Here is an 18,565-nt window from a genome sequence, read left to right as displayed (position 1 = left end):
AGAACAGCATATACAATATATTATGGAGTTTTGAAATGTTTATAATCTATTATACAAGTGCACATGTATTATGTATGTGGATGCATAAATAACCATGTGTATGTCAAAGTAGTATTAGGAAAAAATAAATGTGTTTCTCATATAGTTACAACTAATATACTGGTGTTCACTGTATAACAACAGGTAAAACAGAAATCCAATTTTAAATAAAGTAATCAGAACTGAAATAATCACATAAAGCAGTTCTGAAATCAGTGTATTTCATTGTTTCAGATAAGGTGTTCACATCTGATACGTGTCTTTCTCAGATTCTGACAGCTATCTGTAGAATATTCACAGCAATACTTAAGATGACTTCTGCTAGTTTTTCTAATTGGAAAAACATTTAGTAAATCAATACATCAATTTAATAATTTAGTATTTATTAATGTATTATTTCCTGCTATTAGTTACTTCCATAAATTATATATTTATGTTAATTGCAAACACCATGCAATCTGCAAATATTGTTCTAATCGTTTAGAAGATAGGAGACAATGGTAGAAATGTTATGTATTTCTTTATCCAGGATTGAAAGGTGGACCTAAATATTGGACTCAAGTTTTTGACTCACAAAATACAAAACCATCTGCTATTTCCTGATATAAGTAACGGAGATTATGTGTGTAAATCTCAAACTCACTTGGATTTTAAGTTAATTTTAAAATTTTGTTGTCATAAACTCACATTCTTAATGGTTTTTATAACTAAAACATGCTGCTGGTAATAAGACATTTGATATTTTCTTTATTAATTCTGTCTGATTTTAAAAGTCATTCAGGACATATATTTGAGTCATTATGTCTACATATTTAAAAACATAGAAAAAGTGCATTAGGAGGAAGGTTTTATCTCCTAATAAATATTCCAGTACATCATTTGGACCATCCTCAGGATGGATCATGTGAACTTGGCAGATATTTGGCTGACTTGAGAGATTTCCAGTGAGATTCTCTCACAGCCTCTTTTTTTCCCACTGCTTCACCATCTTCACTATAGAAAGTTTTCCCTATTATCTAACCTAATCTGTCTTTCTGTAAGCAGATTTCTCCATTCAGTATTACGAGTCTGTTCTGCAACTCTTCTTAGTTGGCTTTTTTCCTACTAATACTGGTAATTTAGTGTGATAAATAGGTTTTCTATCTCTCATTCATCGTTGTTCTAGATAATTACAAATATGCTAGATAGGGCATCTCTAGACAGATACCCCGAGAGGCTTCACTGGTGATACCTCCGCTTAAAAAACCCTGTCCATTTATTCCTGTGCTTTTAGTACTGTCATTTAAGTAGTTACATTTTCTCATGGATTAATGTATTCCTCTTTCATGGCACCTGAGATTCTTTAAAAGCCTGGAAGCCCATCTCAGCAGTATGAACAAATCCCATATACTCACTTTCTCTGTGACTCGTTGAAGGAATTCTGATACGCGTACCAGACATGTTGCTAAAGCCATTCTGTCTTTTCCACATTTCATCTTAATTTATTCATGTTTTGCTAATTTTATTCTCTAATTAGGTTTCTACAAATCTTTCCAATGAGGATGCCAGGCTCTTCAATTATTCAGTTGATCTAACACTGAAATTCTGTAAAAATGAATAAATTGTCATCATGTCTGCCACTTTTTATTCTTCTTGTCATTGAAAGAATCCATATTACAGTTAATAACTACAAATTTAGACTTGAGGTGTTTGACAGTCATATGATTTTAAAGATTTGTTAGGGTTTTTTTTTAATTGACTCCCTTTGTAGCTACTCTTTCTGAAATATCAGTTTGAAATGTGACCTCCAGTTCTTTTCCCATGAAATAATATTCAAGACCAAGTATCTCTCTAATCACCGTCAACATGAATATGAAAGATTTTATTCAGACACAGACAGTGGCAGGCTCCTACTTATGATCTCTCTTATGTCTATACACATTATTCTATGAAAATAATTTTTGGTCTTCCAGAATTTACAATAATTTATTCTTTTCCAGTTTTCTTAATGGATAGAACTTCATCTACTTGAAGGATGACTTCTAATACCATCCTGCTTTAACTGTGCTATGTTTTCTTTGGTCTTCATAGACGTTTTCTGACTGGTTATATATGTCTGCTTTGGACATTGTATATGGTGATTCTTAAACTGTCTGAATTGTTTTTTGATGGAGCTCTTTGATCTGTTTGTGATCTTTTTCATAATATCAAGTTACAAACCAAATTCAAGACATTTACACCAGATTCTGCTACTAAGTCATTTAGCTCAGAGCAGTGTTAGCAGCATGTTTGTCAGAAAACACAGAACTGCAAAGAGCACTTCTCTTTCAAATGTCACAAGAAGGACTACTGCTTACAAGGTTCATGGTCATGAGTAGGAGCAGAGCATAGAAATGTTTGACTGTTGTCAGAGCATTAGATTTGGATTCTCTGAAAGTGTGGATGATACATTCCTGTTTTAGTTTAATTACAGTGCCTGAAATATAGGCATTAAAATTCAGTGCAGGTTGTACAAAAATTATCCTTATGTGTGAGTTCCTTTTAGATCAAAGAAATCAAATTGATAATATTGGTCCTGCTGCTTCGCTGCTGCTTATTATCGTAGTGAATGGAGTATTCAGCCAGGATGAGGGCTTAAACTTCATGGGAGAAAGGGACCTTGAACGGTCACCTTGTATGTTTACCAACAATTTCAGATTGATTAAAACTGCAATAATAAAACACATGACAGCAGGCAATAATTGTTCTTAGTAATATAGGTACCACTGATATACAAAATGTAGTACTGTTCATTTTTAATTACATACTGATTTATATAGGGAAATGCACACTGAATGAGGCAGTAGGCTGCAGAATGGCATGTATGTAGCTGAGGAAAGTACATGCTAAAATATTGGACTAATTCAGCTTCCAGATAGATATACACTTTGTGTACAGTGAAAATAAATTTCAACAGCTCAGAGTGCTTATTCAGTAAACCAGTGTTTCATTTGTAGAGGAAGAAAACAATACTTGCCTGAAAAAGTAATTTGATGCATGCCAAATACCTTCTTTCTGGGGGTCTGGCAACCTGCTATCACTGGCAGCCACGGAGGCATCCTCTTGTCTTTGAACATCTAAAGGAGGAGATTCTCAGTTTTTTATAGGATCTAGCAACTGCATGTGAAAAACATAAAGTGTAAGTAGGGAACTCTTCTCAAGTCCCTCAGGTGCTGTGAAAGCTTTGCATTCTGATTATTTTTCTGGGGTTTATGTTTGGTTTTTCAGAAAACCATCAGGTTCTCTCTTTGTTGAATGAGTCTAACTGCAGGACTTGCAGTTTCGCCATCCAAATGGAGTCACAAAACAGTATTTTAGCTTGCTTGTTCTAAAGTATAATCCCTTTAATTCTGTTGATAATTGGCAAGTGCCAAAGAATTAGTCTGTCACAATCAGGATTTCTATGTCACTAGGATTTGAGATAAACGCTGATTTCCCATCTCATAGAAAAACTTGGTCCTTAGGGGACATTGTTGGATTCTGCATTCTCTAGAAAAGATGTGTGACACTGCAAACTTAGGGGAAGGATTTTCACTAAACCAAGCGTGGGTTTCTTTTTCTTTTTTTCTTTTTGATTCAGTCCATATAACACTTGTAAAATCTGGTCACTTAGAACTGTGATCATCTTTCCAGAGAATCCAAGTACCAGTATCCCTAAAAGAGTCAGCTGCCAAATAATTCCAAAGACGATCTCTTATTTAGAAGTTGTAAATTCACAACCAGAGGCTCTGAAATTTATCCTTCTAATTAGGATTAACTTCTCAATCTCTCCATCAATAGGATAGAGTTCGTATTATCAAATACATTTAAGACTTTTGATCTGAAATCTGGTCCTGATTACATGAAACCAGTATTAATGCCGCAGTGAACATCTGTGATTGCTAAGACTTCTTCTCTAAACAATGATCAGCTTTATTTTGAGGTGGTCAGTCTCTTATTCTTTCAAAAGTTATACCCAAATGTATCTGGACTGCAGTTCAGCCAGTGTATATCATGGTCCTTAATACCAACCCCCATTCCTTCCCCAAACAGGGTTTGGCTGCCTGTCCTCATGGGCTTGAGGGATCCTCACAGGCTGTAACCTGGGATGAGCCTTGGGGAAAGAACTGCAGGAGAAGGGGCTGCAATTAGACTCCACTCCCTTAGCTGGGAACTGCCTTTCAACTCAAGCATTCAGGCTTGATGCTTGCCTGAGCCATTTCACTGCCTCTTCGGGTCTGTAGGCCTTGGCTCTACCTGATCACCATGGACTAGCTGGGGAACTGGATTCTTTGCTGACCCTAGCTTGTTCCCCATGCATGCGTGCTGTGTGACACAACCCTGTAGATGGCCTTGCCTCACAGCATCCTTTGTACCCTGCTCCTGGCCCTGCCCAAGCTGCCAGTTCTTCTTGTGCCTCCAGAGTAGTGTGCTGTCCCAGTGAAACATTTTTTCAAATTTCTGCATTTAATGCAAGCAGTGAAAACCTTGCCAAAACAGCCATTTTGACCCAGGAAATGCTGCACATTTCCAGGAAACATGTTGCAAAGGGATGCCTGGCACTCTTGGATGCTTCAAAAGAGCCCTGTGATTTTAATACAAATCAAGTAGATCTGAACTACAAATGACAATTGCAAAAACTATTTCTGTTATTAATTTAATTTATTTGAAAGTATTTTCATTTGGTAGCTGTTTTGAATCTCATTAAACAGCATGTGATGGTCTTAGTCTTAGCAGAGGCTGGGAATGTTTGAACTCTTTACTCTATTTCAAAGCTTTCAAAAACCTTAGAGGTGGTTATGATCCTGGCACAATGAAAAACTGGTAAATTTAGACAAACTGATAGTTTTAGGCACTTAAGGTGAAAAAATACTGTCTTGAAGACTGGCTTTGCCTCATACAGTCAGATGATAGATTGACTTTCCAACAGATTGTAGGGTTTTTTTATAAGAAAAGGTGTAGTATTGACTTATTTTAGAATTATTTTGAGTATGAGTTGGACTTACAGTAGTTTTGCTAACATTTTTGTGTGACTGAAAATTCATGGAGTTAAGGTCTTTCCCCATAAAACTGATACTAAAGGAACAGAACAGATATGACTGAAGTCTGACTGACTTGTTCATTTTTGGTTTTTTTAGCATTAGGCCTCTAAGAACTGATTTGAATAATTTCTTAAATGCTATTGAAATGACTGACTAGACTGCCTCTCATCTGGTCAGTCATGTCACTACTTCTGTTGTACTGCTCTAAATTCTAGGATGTTTGACAGCAATGTGGGGGAGGACACTGAGAAGCTGGAGGTAGTCTTAGGTGTGTAGTAAAGCATGATGGCTTGTCTTGAACTTCACATATCTTTATATTTCATAGCCTGTTTCTGAAAGGAGACTCTTCATCCTGGAGATTATTCAGCATAGGTGGATTGTGCAAACCAAGTCTCGATTACTGTCATGATCACAGTGTGAATGACAGAATTTGGAATCTTAACTGGCCTTTTCAAGTCACTGGTTTTTGGAATTGCTTCTTTCTGTTGGAAAGCTTGCACTTATATAGTGAAGCATTTGAGACTATTCATTCTGCAATTAATGTCTGAGAAAAAGATTTCATCTTCTTTTAATATATAATTTATAATTAGGTGTGTGTGTGTGCATATGTATTTTAATTGTTGCTTAAATGGTGTTTAGAATATCATTTGAGCTAACAGGGAGTGAGATGTCTCTACTGGTAATATCTTTGGTACTTGAGAATTACTGATTAGCCATGATTTTCAATACTATAGTCTGAGGTTTTGGGAAACGTGAGTTGATATGGTCTCCTTGCTTACAATCTTAGGATGCGTTTAGTATGTATTTTACTTTTTCTGTGATTAAAGTTAAGTTTGTTTTTTGGAAAATTTGGTTTAACCAAAAAATAAGATTTGGCAAAATGAGACAGTGATGAACAGAACAAGATCACTATTTCTGAGACAGTACTTTTTAACATTAGAACCTTGTGTCACAAGAGCACAAGAGCAGGTATTATAAAAACTGTCTCAAAGCTCCTAAACTATCCTCCCTAAAATACATATCAGAGTTGCAGTAAGAGTTTGTTTCTGTCTTTTAATTTTTGTATTCTCTGAGTTCTCTATATGGCTGTTTTGTATATATATGCCATAATACTATCTGAACTTTTCTTATCTGCATTTACATTTCCTCTTGTGTATTATGGTTTTACTCCTCATAAGTGTTTTAAAAATTCTCCTATCTTGGGAGAAAAACTACTGAATGAATAAAAAAAAAAGCAGATCGGAACGAAGAGGTGCAGATCATGTGTATTTGCAGAAGACTATTAGAATAATTAATAAGTAACATTTTCTATATATTTAATTAAACATGATTTGGCTGGACTGGAAAGCTATGTTGGAACAGCTTAAAAGCAGTCAGGACAATGGATAAAATGTATTAGTCATTATTTTTGGAATAGAGACAAAATTGCAAAAGAAAGCCATTTGAATGACAAAACAGCATCCTTAAATTTGTGCAAGTGTGTTGTACATGGGATAAAGTTATTAAAAAGGGATGATACAACTAGATTTTTAGCATAAGTGAGGAAAAAGGATCATAGAATGGTTGGGTTGAAAAGGACTTCTGGAGGTCATCTCATCCAACCGCTTGCTTGAAGACTGATGAATTAAATTAGTTTTCAGAAGGCCTTGCCCATCTCAGGTTTGAATCTTCAAGGATGAAAATTCAGCAACTGCTCTGAAAAACCTGTTCCAGTGCTTGACCACTCATGTGTTTAAAAAATGGAAGAAAAATTTCCTTGTCTGGTCTGAATTTCCCATTATCCAACTTACATTTGTTGCTTTTTCTACCAGGTTTCAATGTGTTTCTTTGAGGAAAATGCTGCAGATAATACTGCTTGTCATCAAATGACCAAGCTATGGGTCTTGTGTAGTGAAAGCTATAAGGAAACAGTATAATTTCTAAGCATCTTCTTGAAATTTTGTGACTGTTTTATAGTTAGTTTTAAAATTTCTGGGATAGTGGTGCAGTGTAGTATATGAAAAACAGAAGGTAATATTGAAAACATTAAGTTGTTAAGGTTTGTACTAGAAATTAGCAATTCTGCTCTCAAGAATAGTCATGTGTGGCAGGTAGAACAGTAAGCTATGTGATTAAAAAAAATCATATAATAACGATAGTTTTAATCTCAACATTTGTTTTCTTAAGGATCTTGCCCCTTTTAAGATGCTGTATAAGTTTTTACCTCTTCTACTTAATATCTACATTTTTCATCCATTATCAATAGTTTTAAAGATGTTTCTATTTTCTTGTTCCAATTGTCACTGTGTCTGTATCCTATTTTTTATGAAACCTGCTACCTTTAATTTTGTTTCAGATTAATATATTTAGAATCTCTTGTTCCTTCAGAAATGAGGATGAGAAATCAAGGGACTAGATATTTCTATTCAAAATTTCCACGAGCGACTACTGCCACTTTCCACTAGGAAAGTAGCAGAGCATCTGATCCTGTGCAGATAAATACGTCTGTGCACACCGAATTAAAATGCTTAGAAGTCTTGTGATTTAGATAGCTTTATATGTGTTCTATTGATATAACTGAGACTTGCCACTAAAACCTGCAGCATCTTTGAAAATACTTTGTAATTTACTACTGTATATAGGATCATAGACTAAGTCAGGTCAGAGGGGACCTGTGGAGGTTATCTAAACCAATCTCCTGCTCCAAGCAGGATTAACTTCAAAGTTGGATGAGGTTTTCAAGATCTTGTCCAACTGAGTTGTAAAACTCTCCAAGGATGGAGAATCCGTAACTTCTTTGGTCAACCTCTTAGGGTGCTTAACCACTATTGTGATTTTTTTCTTTATATATCTAATCCCGTGGTTGTTACATGTTGTCCATTAGCTCTGCATCTTCAAGGAAATCCTGCCTGTTTTCCCTATAGTTCACCTTTTAATTAGTTGAGGAATGTGAGTAGTTCCCCTCTTCCTGCACCCTTCCCTACCCCAGCCTTCTCGTGGCAAATTAATCCAATCTCCCTCAGCTTCTCCTTGTATATTGTGTGCTTGAGTCCCTGACTGTCTTGGTTGGCCTCTGTTGTATTCTCTCCTTTTTGTTTGTGTTTTTAGTACTGGGAGAAGCCTCAAGCTTCTGTAAGAGCCCAAGTGCACGAAGTTATGTCATATAGGTATTTGAACAACAAAGCTATAAAATGAGTTGTCACCTGTTCTTGGTGAGCAGTACCAACACAGCTAGGTACTTAATTTGATCTCCAGATTTAGTCTCTGTATTGGCATGTAAAGTTAAGATACCAGAAAAAAAATCATCATTCACAAAAATGGGAAATAGTTTTGACAGAAAACATTTGGAACGTTTTTGTTTTCTAAAGCATTATACCATTTACAATTTTAGACAGCTGAAAAGACAGTTCCTTCAAGGAAAATAGTAATCCATGGGACTATTTGTATTTAATATTTATGGGTATGAAAAAGAAGATATAAATAATGCAGATCTGACATGACATGCAGTAAACATTTGTGACAGACTCTGTCTCCTTATGCTTTAAAACTCTAGTATTTTGAAGATGTTTTACGTGATAACACGCAGTGATGTCTTTATGCATACATACCCTGTATGTGGATGTAGGAAACGTCCTTCGTTTCACCAGACTCTACAAGTGCAAAGGGTCAATGCATGCTGACCATTTGCAATACTGGGTTCCAAGGCATGTAAACCTAAATTCTTCATCCTTTTTATAAGATGCCCCATTTGTTTTCTTAAGGTAATTAGGACATGAATCCCAAATTATTTTTATGAAAATAATTTTCTTTGTGAACATTTTTTTGTACAAATATTTTCTTTGATATATAAAACCATTTTGATTTCACTCATGAAAGGCTTAAGACAATTATTAAAATGACATATTGTTCACTAGATCTTCACTACAAGGGGAAATAAGAAAGCTATATATTAAATCCTTTGATATTTGTTTTGTTTGTTTTACTAACAAATACTACTGCTTGCTTTCAGAATGAAAGTGACTCTTTCCTTCTTTGTTTTTTTTCTGTCCTTTCTTTCTTGCTTTCGTGGATATGAACTCCAGGAGGACAAAGTGGTTAGAGCCTTTTCTCTGTCTAAAGCTCTTTTCTTTTATGGGTAGACTTATTTCCTGGCCTACATTTGCTTTCATTTACACAGGTGTAATTCCTGCTGAAGGCAAGGGGAGTTACTGTCATTAAAATGAAAGCAATGATTGGCATGAGAGGCTTACCTGTTTTTTCAGCTTATTTACTAATAATGTGTGAGGTGTTGTGACCATGATGCATGATATTCCTCTCTGTTTGCTGCTTTCATGAGCATGCCCCAGCTTTTCCTTTAGTTTCACAATATGATATGTGCACAATTAAAAAATTAAAGAAGTAATTGTCTCATAGGTGTTTCTCTTAAAAAAAGTGAATGTTAACAAAAAGTGGCTTAAAGTTATTAAAATTTTTGCATCCTGTGGTAGTAATGTTTGTGTCATTGATGTGTGTCTACTCAACATTTTAGCTTGTGACTTTTTTTAGCACAGTAGTTCGGTTTTGATTTTTAATAACCATACAATGAAATACCTGGAAACATCAAGAAAGCATATTTATTTTAAACATTTAAGACCATGCCAGCAATGTCATGGTGTTATCCATTAGCATATAAACAAAATTCTAAATTAATTGGTATGTAGGCATTCCTAAGATGCAGTGCACATATTGTATTTGGCATAATGTTGAAATAATGTTAGATGTTATGCATGTCTGGCACTGTGTTTGTCTTGCTAATATTACACCTATGGTAAATATTTTAATCTGATATTATTTTAGCTCTATTTAGAAAAGGTAGTATAAAGCTGAACTTACCTGGATATATTTAAATATTTTACCAAATTGAATGTCATAAAAACACCCAACCCAACAACAAACCAGAATTGAGAAAACTCTTTGAACTAGTGTAAATCTGCTCTTCCATGAAATCTCTAGTGTATTCTAAAGAACTGCAATTGCAAAATCAACTTGCCTTGCAGTGCTTGGCAGGTGAGCTCCTGTATTAGATGGTCTGAAGAAATCCTTTAGCCTTCACGTGCATTTAGTGAATGTATACACAGAAATGTAATAATTTCTTACTCACAGCAGTGTCGAGGCTTGCATGTATGGCTTAGAAATGCATTGCTTCATACAGAAGTTGTAGACCATCTGGTCTTGTTACCTTTTAGGATATGCTTTTATTAGTGGGGAAGTAATCTTTACAGGGGGCTACATACTGGTCCTCCAGTCTGTTCACGGGTTGCATGTCTTTCTTTTGGCCTACACCATTAGAGTTTTTCATAATTAAAAGGCTGGGAACAAATAGAAGCTGAGAAGTAGCACCAGCTCCTAAAATACAGAGGTAGCTGTAAAATGCAAAAGGTAGATGAATAAAAGGTACCATTTTCTCCTTGAAGAATTTCCCCATTCAGTATAATCTTGTAACTGATACATGATTTGTGGCCAGTGGGTCTGGAGAAGTTATTAAGCCCCTGTGCTTGGCATTGGTGAGGCCAGTTCTTGAATGCTGTGGTCAGTTTTGGGCTCCTCACTACAGGAAAGATACCAAGGTCCTGGAGTGAGTCCAGAGAAGGGCAACCGGGCTGGTGAAGGAGCTGGAGAGCAAACCTTACCAAGAGCAGCTGAGGGAACTGAGGTTGTTTAAACTGGAGAGGAGGAGGTTGAGGCATATTATTGCCACATACAGTTACCTGAAAGGAGGTTGTAGACAGATGGGTGTTGATCTGTTTGCCCAAGTGACAGGTGATAGGACAAGGGGGAATGGCCCCAAGCTGTGCCAGGGCAGGTTCAGATTAGACATTAGAAAAACGTTTTTCACTAAAAGAGTTATGGGGCACTGGAACAGGCTGCCCAGGGAAGCGGTTGAGTCACTGCCTGGATGTATTTAAAAGATGGGTAGATGAGGTGCTCAGGGATATGGTTTAGTAGAGAATGGGTATGGTTGGACTTGATGATATCAAAGGTCTTATCCAACCTAGAGATTCTGTGTTTCTATGTTAACAGTATTCCCACAGTCAATCTGACAACTAATATCTGTGAGGTACTCATCTATATCTCAGCTGCATCAAATCCTAAGGTAGCTTGGAAAATAAAACACAAAGACTGAAGGAGGTCACAGTAATAAGGTTTTGTGGGTATCTAGTTTTACCATGTACCTGTATTAAGGAGGCAAGCAATGGGAATTTGTCTAGTATTCAGGTAGTTAGATTTTTCCTTAAGTAGTGATGGTGCCTCAAGTTGCTTTAGGTAATATCTGATTCTGCTGATTTTGAAATTGATGTTCTAGAAGTTCTGAAAACAGAAAGAACAATGAGTATTTTAGGTCAGATTTTTCTCAACTACAAACATGAAGCATTGACAGCAGTGGCATTCATCCTGCTATTTTATTGCTAACAGTAAGGCTAAAAATCCTGATGTCATTTAGACAATTGTTAATATTCTTAGTTTCCCAGTGTGAGCATAGCAGAGAAGCTGTGAATTCCAGTATTTCTCAAGACACCTGTTCTTTTGGTTTTTTTAACCAAAGATTGTGCTAACTCAATCTACCGTGCTCCTAGATAAAGCTATATAGACACAGTGTGACTGGTGGTGGTATGTTGAACAAATAAAACAGCACAGATTTGGAAAGTGAGGTGTATTCAAAGTATCAGGTCTGTGAGGAGTAACTCTGAGTAGAAAGACATTTTGATGTCTCCTCTGCAGAAATCTTGTCACATCTTTTGGTAAAGATCTTTTGTTAAAGATTAGGGGAAAGCTGGGAGAATGCGTGGTGTGAATGTTTGGGACTATCACACGCCACTCTACTGGTGCTCTTCATGGTGGTGGGGAATGGAGCTGGATGTGAAGTTCTGACTGTATTGTGGTGGTGTAGTTACACTGTTAAACATGCCTGGAAGGGAACTTCTGTTGCGTGCTGATACTGCTTTGGGATATAAAGCTCACTGTGCCTTTTTCCACACAGTACATGGCAATGGCTACAGAATGTCCCCGTCCTTCATTAGTCTGCTGTCACTCTATATAATGTAATTTGCACCCAAATGTGCCAGAAAGGAATAATTTAGGTTAAGTTATAAAAGAATGAGATCATCTGTGAGAAGGAAACAATTGACTTTTAAAACTGAAAGATAATGTGATTAGAGAATTTTTTCTGTGTTCTGGATTTTTTCTCTTTAAGTAACAGAGGTGCTTTTTAAAGAATTTCCTCCATGTGTGTCGCTATTATTCAAAGTGTTACTATGACTTTGGGGTATTCTCTTTCAGAAACCAGAGTCTACTAGGGTGGATTGAAATGAAGTTTATTTAAAAAAAATAGTTTTACAGGTTCATCTTTATTTTACTTAGATTTTGACAATTATATTCCTATCCAAATAACTTTTCATTAAATTGAACAACACTGTTAGTTACAGTAAAGAAATTGTACTGCTATATCTTCGAAGATCTAGTTAAAAATAACTAAGAGGTGCTATACGTTTTTACACAAACTGTATCTTCATTGCACATAATGAAGAAGGAGTAGAATATTTTAATTTTGATTGAACGTTTTCCTCAGTTTCAATGAAATTATACAGTACATGCCTTTCCTTGAAGGCAGTGGCTTTAAAATGATCACTCATATTTCTGGAGAAAACAAATAAGCAAGCAACCTAATATAGGAAAGTTTTGGAAAAACTTGTTAGGACAAAACATGGTTCCTACTGATTCATCTTCCTTCACTTGATCTGGATTTTAAAAATTCCTGTAGAGTGCTTAGTTATGGACATGTGAGGTTTAGATACATTGATTCATGTTTTGTTTTTCAAGTGTTCATTTTCTTATTCTTTGCTTAATTGTCTTAGGTGATAAAGAGAAAAGTTTTATGGTTCAAGTTAGGTGCAACTTAATTAAATTAGATGGAAACATTGTTTGCAACAAACCTTGGTGCTGCCCTGTCTGAGAGGGATGTATCTCTGGATTTGACAGTGCCTGCTGCTGATAGTGAAATGTGGGCTTTTTCCTCCATCCCAGAAGTTAGAATGCAGTTACTGATTGTCTCTCATAAAACTAGAGTCAACTGAAGCAAAAAGTTTATATATATATATATGTATTTTTATACCATATATAAAATATGGGGTTTTTTTTGTTTGTTTGTTTTTTTAAGCTGAAAGAGGACAGAGAATCCGTGCTTCCTTTATATTTCTGCTAGTGAGAGGACATTGTCTTAATTTTCTTGCATACCCTTTATTCAATGTTAGGAAGAACAGGTTCTGGAGAAAGGATTGGTGGCACTGGAGTCCATCAGAGAAAGCAAAAAGTATTTGGTATTAATCTCAGATATTCTACCATAGACCTGTAACTCCTTTTACCAAGGGGAAGTCGCATTTGACCAATTTGATAACATTTTATGAGGATGTAGCCAGGTAGATAGATGATGTAGGACAGTGGGTGTGGTTTACTTTGATTTCAGTAAAGCATTTGACAGTGTCTCCCACAGCATCCTCTTGGATAAACTGAGGAAGTGTGGTCTAGTAGTGAGGTGGGCTGTGAAGGGTTGAAGGAAAGAAGTCATGGGACAGAACCTAGCTGGAAGTCTGTATCTAGTGGAGTCCAGTACTATTCAGTATATTCATTGATGACCTGGGTGAGGGAACAGATTCCTTGGTGAATTTCCCTAACTGCTTGACTAACTTTGCAGTTTTGTTTGAACTTTAATCATCAAATCAAAGTTTAATAATTTTTGAGGTTCCTAGACAGAGTTCAGAGTATGACAGTTATTTTCAGCAAATTAGTCTCATAAAACAATTCTATATGAAATTACATTAGAAAAGATCAAAAGCAATTATCATAGGGCATTATTCTCCCTCACTTTGTCTTCCTGCCATTAAAACTTCCTATTCCCCAGTTTTCCTTCACCAGGTTCCAGAGTAATGAACATTATTATTATTCCAGTCAGGAGAGACCAAGGTCGTAGTGAGAGTGCTACCAGTCATTTTGTGGGAATTTCACTGTTAAACAAGACAGAAAGTCTTTCTTGTTTTACTTGTGCCTTTCTGAGCAGGTTATGTGCCCTACCAAGAATCCTGGTTCTCTAGACCATGTGTGTTGTGGGTACTGGGCCTCCACAATGCCCTGCAACTTTCTTACCTGGAGTTTCATAAATGTGACAAGTAATTGTAGAAACCATAGGTTGCTCCTCCTGCTGCTGCATTCTTACTAGTGGAAAATATCCCTTACCCTATTCCTGTCACCTCAGACTGACTTTGTGTCTCATGAGGAAACACACTTTGAGTCCCATCAAGCTTTTCATGGGCTGTGGATTCACTAAATAATTTTCTTCTTTTTTTTTTTTACACAAAAAATATGTTAATTTCCAGGTTGCTGAAATTTGGGAACCCCCCCTTTTTTTACAGAGACTTGCAAAAACATGTTTTCTGGAGTTAGAACACCTCTGGCAAAAGCCTCCTGTACCAGCTATTATTTAGGATCGCTTTCTGAGATATCTCTCTGCTGAGGGAAGTTTAATGATTTTCCTCAGCTCTTGAGTATTGTCTTTCAGATTGGGATCTCTAAAAGTAATTTGGAGAGTTGGCAACTTAGACCTTCCCATCTTGGGCTGGTTGTCTGAGGGTGTTCTCTGATCCTGTTTCTCATGTATCCATTTGTCTAAGCTGCTCTCTTTTTATCTTGCTGTGTTCAGAGCTCACATTTGTTTCCTTCATCATTACAGAATGCATCTCCAGTAGCAGCAGGTGCTTTTAACAAATGGCACTAAAATCTCACACTGCCTTTTATTTCTTGGAGTTGGATTGCAAAACATAATTAAGATGGACTCTCTGCAAATACATTTAAATACTAAGTTGCTTCTTTTCTCTGTTGAACTTACTCTGATTGCACAAATCATGTTTTCTACTCAAAAATATATTACCTAGCTTTCCATTTTCAGTATTTTCAAGAGTGTCTCAAGGTGATGTGTAGTATAGTCAGTATATATACACCTTAATGTAGTCGCAGTTTTAAACTTGCCTGAAATCCTTCCAGAGACCACACACAGTAAATTTAACCATCATACTGATGGTTAAATTTGCATACAAATGTTTTCCCTAAATTAGATCTCTTCCCATATATTGTTAACTTTAACAGCCTTACTATCGTACTATGATGCGCTCTGCATTTGCCATCACAGTCAAGGAACAGGGAGTTTACACTACCGTATAGTTAAACTTTGTATGTCCTTATTGAGCTGCTGGAGAAGCTGGGAGGTAGGAAGAAGGAATGAGTGTATTTAGGTTTTTTCTTTCTTTTGGTTTTTTTTCTTCACCACACTGCCATTTGGCCCATTTCCTCATGCACAGATGAGTGGCATCCCTCCACAGCACTCAAAGAAAAGACAGCAGCATGGTCCTAGGAATTACCAGTCTTCTTTTTGAGCCCCTCTTCTTTTTGAAACTTAGTTGGAAAGAAAAATAAAACAACTTATTGACAAGGTGGAGCTTCAGAATCGTCTTAACTAGATGATTTTAATGACTACACGGGGGTTTTATATATCTTCACACTTTGCTTTTGTTAGCAAGCTCCGTGCTAGAACACCACACTCAGGTATGTTTCTTGTTAAGAATTAACAGAAAACTAACTGGAAGAGTAAGTAAATCTGAAAATGCTTTTACAATCATGTATGTATTCCTTCTATATCAGATGAGCAAGAGTTTATGTGTCCAGAATCTTATATATTGTTTTCACTTACAGCAGTCAGTGTAAAACGTACTAGTCCATCCTATAAACCTTATCCTGGTATTTTAATCGTTTAGTATAGAAATTAGAAGTAATTGGTTAGATGGTACTGAATTTCTGAAAAGCATTAGAATTGATTTAGAAAGACCCTGATGGAATTAGAGGGGCTGGATTTTATTTTGCTAACTATTTCTCCTATCCTGATAACACTAGAAATTCTGCTTTCAATTACAAATTGTGTGCAATAGATCCATTTTCCACTAAATTTCTTCTTCAAGCTATCCTAAAATAATCTTGCCTTAAAATGTGTATGGAAACCATATATAGAGCAATATATACTTTATCACACCAATAAATGTCCACTTTCATTTTTGTTCAAATTAACAGAGCTATTTGCAATTCTGGAACCAGAAGATGAAACAGTTCTTGAGCAGTAAGTTGTATTTGCCACCTGTTGCAATATTCAGAAACCATATCATGTGCTATTGAGTTCCCAGTGTAGACCTTTATCAAAGGTAGCTCAGCAAATTCCTTGTTTCAGTCCCAGGTGTGTAACAGCACACCCAGGACTCTTTGGACACAGTTAGACATTATGGCACAGCAGGGGATTGTATAAATGTTTAATTATCTAGATTCAGCTTGAGTGGCTGGAAAGCAGTGCCTATATATATAAATAATGAAGACATTGCTAGTAATAGAGTAAAGCAGCAAACGTCCCAAGGTGTTGGGGGTTTTTTTTTGGTTTGTATTTTGTTGGGTTTTCTCCCCTCAACTGTTTAGTTAGAGTTTTATTTAGATAGTGTCTTCAAGGAACAGCTTGTTGATAGATTAAGGAATTAAATGAAAAAGGCCTTGTGACTAGGTTAATACTGTCTGTTTGCTGTTTAGATCTGCTGTGTGAAACAAGGAATTTGTGTGGCAAATATATCAAGCACTGGATGCACGGGCAAGACAATTACTTAGCATAGCACGAGTGACTTTTTCTAGACAACTTCAGGAGCTATCAGACTTCAGTGCATTCACAGAGAAATTAAACTAAATATGAAAAGTACTGTGTTCAAATGAGATGTCATCTGTGAAGTATAAATAGGAGGGTATTTGAAAATTAAAAATTCCTTGGTTTGAATTACTGTAAAGATGCCTTCATTCAGCATCAAGATGATCTACGGAAAAGCCTGGATTTCAGGTAGCTAATTCAGTTTCAGTCACTCCATGTGTGCTAATGTTTGTAGTTTTTTGAGAATCAGCTTCATGTAATTCACAAGTCTTTCTTATCATTTTAGATCTGCAAGAAATAAGGTAACTGTGCTTTCTAAACCAAATACATAAAAAATTCAGAAGGGTTCTGTTTGACAGTGCATAGAATATGCTTTCAGGAAACAAATCCCCAGAGTATTTTTATACTGATAGATTCATAGCTGTATCTTTATTAACCAAAGTTAAAATCTTAGTTGTTTAGTTTACTATGTATACAGATAGACCCATATATCTTGAAATGTTGAAACTTCTTGGGCAGTGTTAATCACTAGTGTTCATTTAACCTGTTCATCTTTCAGTTTCAGTGTAATTGCTACATAACTTAAGTCATGACCTGGTTAATTAAGGTGTTCTTGCTCTCAGATACTCGGTCATGTGATTATGAAAGACGATATTTATTGTTGTTCATGATTTGGATTTCTTACAGTTCAAGGTAGGAAATACATGGTATCTCTCCAAGAATTAGAATAGTTTTACCTCTGCATTGAGGATAGGGTTCAAATATTATATTCTCCTACGTGTACAATTCTCTAGTTGCCTTTTTGCATTCAGTATTAGTTATTTTTAAAACTTTAACACTGTGATGATTATATATTTTTTTAACATACTCATTTTCCTCTGTACATGGGAGGGAAAATTATATATCTCAATCTGCTTTAAATTCTTGTTTGTTTGTTTGTTTGTTTTATCTGATCCTGGTTTAGTTTTCTTTTTGCCATGGACATAGTTGGGAGAGGCAAAAGAAAACTTTCACTATAGTGCATGTCTGGCCTCAACCCTTTGGAAAGAGCATAATTGTTTGCATTGCTATTAACCTATTGTTTTGTAGCAATAAGTGGAAATTGGCTCATAATTTAGCCTATAGAACCAGACACCAGTACCAAGTGCCCATCAAAAATGACTTAAAAGTTATTTTTTATTCAATAGAAAAAGTTTTATTTCTACAGACCACGTTGCAGAGACCTTTTCATGTGGTAATCTATGTTCCTGGACTCTTTGTAGATTAATATGATTACTTTTGTGTTATAACTTCTTTATTTATTTATCTTAACTGGCTATTTACTTGAGACTTTGAAATAAAATAGCTAAGATTCTGTAGTATTAGACTTTGGTAATTTTGCTGTGCTGAAAGCTCCATAGAATACCATAGATGTATTTTGTATTGGGAATAGGATTCTGATACTTCTGCTGTAGCTGTGTCACAAATTTAAAAGTAAATTTTAAGTAAAAATAAATCTTAGCCTTCTTAAGCGTTTCTTTTTCCTCTAACTTTGAGTTTTTGTTAATGTTATTTATTAATCTTTCCTCATGTTTAGTACAATAGTGCCATCAGAAATTATCTGGGGATTATTTAAGGAAAATCTCTTGCAAAGGAAAAATCTTAACATTTTAAGTAAAGACACGGAGCTTTTGTCAGTGATTATGAAATAGGTGTATTTTATTTGTGCATTACCATTCGGTCAGCATGGGGCAATGTTAGCTGAAGCGTC

General features: G+C 35.8%; 1 protein-coding gene across 7 annotated transcripts in view; it reads left to right on the top strand.

The window, feature by feature from the left end:
- The window catches only part of RIMS2 (regulating synaptic membrane exocytosis 2), a gene marked incomplete at both ends in the record, with an annotated part of 475,681 nt that overhangs the window by 93,579 nt on the left and 363,537 nt on the right, over window positions 1-18,565 (top strand). The gene's annotated exons all lie outside the window — the stretch shown is intronic.

This window comes from Gallinula chloropus (genome assembly GCF_964237585.1).
Source record: "Gallinula chloropus genome assembly, chromosome: 2".
In the NCBI taxonomy this organism is placed as follows: Eukaryota; Metazoa; Chordata; class Aves; order Gruiformes; family Rallidae; genus Gallinula; species Gallinula chloropus.
The sequence above is the reverse complement of the archived record's forward strand: the minus strand, read 5'-3'. Positions and strand labels throughout refer to the sequence as shown.